We start from the raw sequence: 3,605 nt of genomic DNA on the forward strand, positions 1-3,605 counted from the left end.
CTGGAGTCGCATAACTTCAGCATGAATTTCTTTGAAGGCATCCAATAGTAGTTCGTATTGGACTTCGATCGATTCTTGCTCAAACTCTGTGTCAATGTCCTAGTCAACCAATGATGCTCCAGCCATATAGCAGATGTTTGATTCCTCATCACGATCAACATCTTCATCACTTGATGTTTTAGAATCACTGTTTTCCCAGGCAATATAAGCTCATTTCTGCTTTCTTTTGTTGTCCTGAGGAAACTTTTTATTCACTTTCTGCTTCAGCTTTAGGTCTGGAGAATCTGGTTTGATGTGTCCTTCTTTCCCGCATTCATAGCATTGAATAGCACTTGACCTGAAAGCTTTCTTGGCTTTGTTGTGACCTGCATGGTTAGTAAGTTCACTTTTATTTTTGATAAGTCAATTAAATTTCCTTACCACCATGGTCATCTATTCTTTGTCGTCCATCTCAGCATCTGAATCTTGCTCTGACTTTGAGGCTTTCTTGCTTGTTGCTTTCAGTGCAATGGATTTCTTCTCTTCAATCTCTTCTTTGTCCTTCAATATGGAGACGTATAGTTAGGTATAGACATGAAGAATTACTCTTGATAATGAGTATTACCTAGATATAGGAATAGGAACATTAATTGCCTTAAGCTTTTGTGTGTATTGCATGAATAATTGCTAGGGAGACTAGATATAGTAAACTAGTAATTATGATTAGACTCTTTTCACCGAGAGATCGAGTTTAGAGTAAAATAGAAAGTGACATAACCATTGACAACAAAGTTGAATCTAACAAGAATAAGAGATATTTGAGAGTGGATTAGGATAAAACCGTAAACCCCAACAATACCATCCATCCATATCTTTTACTGCCAATTGATCAAACCTTTGCATGCATGTTTACTTCTTGTTTTGCATTTAAAACTCAACTTATTGTTTGTTCAAGTCTCATGATTTCCATTAATCACATGAACGTTTAGGCCTAAGAGTCCTTTGGGAGACGATACTCGGACTTACCGTTTATTTATTACTTGATATGATTTGGTACACTTGCCAGGGTGTTAACAAATATTCTGTTTTCTTCCTTTTAACAGCTCATAAGGAGTGAACTTCAGTACTGATCTTTTAACAGTTCTGTTCAACACATAGCAAGTTGTACTCACTACATCTGCCCAAAAATACTTAGGCATGTTCCTCTCATTCAGCATTGTTCTAGCTAGCTCTTCTAGAGCTCTATTCTTTCTCTCAACCACTACATTTTGTTGAGGAGTTCTAGGTGTAGAGAAGTTGTGAGGTATTCCCATTTCAACAAGGTATTCATCAAAAGCTTCATTTTGAAATTCTTTGTCGTGGTCACTTCTGATTGCTTTGATTCTAAGATCGATCTCGTTCTTAATAACAACAACAAACTTCTTGAAAACTTTAAGTGTGTCACTGATAATGTTAATTCTTACCATTATTTAAGCATCATTTTAGTAGCAAAATCAACTCCTTTCTAGCTTGTAACTTGCTTAATCCTTTTCTTTTGTCTTGTTTTCTAAATAAATGTGTTTTAGGCTACATTGATGTAACTTCATCACTAATCCCATTATTTTGCAGCTAATAATATGATTGGAAGAATCTCCAACAATGTAGAGAACTGAACCAGCCACAAAAGCAAGCATATCTGCAGAAAAACCAGAAAAAGATGCAATCCACCAGAGTCAGGCTCGGGCGCCCCTTTTTCGGGGCGCTTGAGCGCCACTGTGTCAGAATGCCAGAAAGCTGGCTTTGTGCACCAATTCCTGAACTTTGACCCACGTGCGCCTAAGCGCCCCATTTTTGGGGCGCTTGAGCGCCATTTTTGCTGATATGGCATATTTGCTCTATTTAACTCAGAAACGCGAAAGGGTTGGGGTCTTTGGTTCTTTGGAGGTGTGATTTCACTGCTAGAGCTCATGGAGGGCGCGAGGAGCTTGTGGGAACATCTCCTCCTCTTCCTTTGGGTCTCCTTCTTCATCCATCTTCCATGTTTGTAAGCTCTAGGGTTCTCCATGGAAGTGAAGAACCAAACCCATCTTGTTGGGGTTAGTTGCAGTCTATGAACTCTTGTGTATTTGTTGAATGATTTGAATATATATATGCCTTTTCTATCAATTTCTAGTATTCTTGTTTCTAATCTTAAAGCTTGCATGTAATAGGGACGTTCATGACTTGATTTCGGGGTTTCATGGGTTATAGGGACGTAAGATGGAACCCAGAACTGAAACAAGAGTCCTTGTGGTTCATTGATTCTAGGGATGGAAGATGATTCACATGTTGTCTTAGATCCTAGTTCTTAATGCGGGTTTTGCTTGTTAAATTTTCCAACGGATTGGAGTTTGATAGGAAAACCTAGGCTCTTTCACCTAAGGGATTAGGGCTAGAGTGTTTTAGTGGATTGACTTTAGTAAATTGATGGAGAGGAGATGAAATGGGGTATACACAAGAGTGAATTGGTCAAAACTAACCTTAACATTATCATTTCATACCATTTCTAGTCTTTTCCATTTCTAAGTGCCTTCAATACCAAAGTCCAACCTTGTAATTATTTGTGAATTTATCTTTTTGCACATATTCTTAAATGATGAGTTATTCTTGAGTCTAGATGAGTTGTTAATCGCAAAATTCTCTACTATTACGAGTCTCTTGCGAAAACGATACCTGGTCTTACCATGGTTTATTACTTGAAACGATTTGGTACACTTGCCAAAGTCTCATCAGTCACTTTTGATAGAAATAAAGAATGTCCATGTGAAGCGAGAATAGTAATCAACTATTACAAGTCAATAAGAGTTTCCACCTAGGCTTTTCACTCTAGAGGGTCCAAATAAGTCCATGTGCAGAAGCTGCAGAGGTCTGGAAGTTGACATCTCTCTTTTGTTTTTGAAGGACTGCCTTATTTGTTTTCCCTTTTGACAGGCATCACATAATCTCTTAGAGGCATAACGAATGTTGGGAAGAACAATTACAAGATCCTTTGACACAAGCTTATTTAGTTGACCCATGTTGATATGAGCAAGTCTCTTATGCCATAGTCAGGCATCATCTTCTTTAGTTATTAAACAAATACTGACTCGAATTATGTTTCCTTGAAGTCGATTATGTAGATATTGTTAAGCCTTTTTCCCACAAGTAACAATTCGTCTATTGAGCCATTGCTAATCAAACGATATTTGGGCTCAAAAGGGATCTTTAATCCTCTGTCACATAGCTAATTGATGCTGAGTAGATTGTGCTTTAACCCTTCAACAAGAAGAACATTTTTAATCTCATAAGATGAAGAAGTTTTGATTTTACCTATACCAGTGATATTTCCCTTGTTGTTGTCGCCATATATAACATGACTGAAAGTCTTGTAAGAGATGCTAGAGAATTTTTTAGGATCCCCTGTTATGTGTCTCGAGCATCCACTATCCAAGTACCACATGGAGCTTTTCGTTTATTGTTTCATATTTGCTCCTGCAACATTAGATTTTGCCATCATTATAAGATCATTTTCAAAAGTGGTCTTCTTGTTGTCACTTTGACTCCTCTGGCTTTTCTATTCATTAAGGAATCTTATAAATCTATCAGCATGCAGATTGATTCTTTGTGAT

This window comes from Vigna radiata, unplaced genomic scaffold, assembly GCF_000741045.1.
Source record: "Vigna radiata var. radiata cultivar VC1973A unplaced genomic scaffold, Vradiata_ver6 scaffold_379, whole genome shotgun sequence".
NCBI classification, from domain to species: Eukaryota; Viridiplantae; Streptophyta; class Magnoliopsida; order Fabales; family Fabaceae; genus Vigna; species Vigna radiata.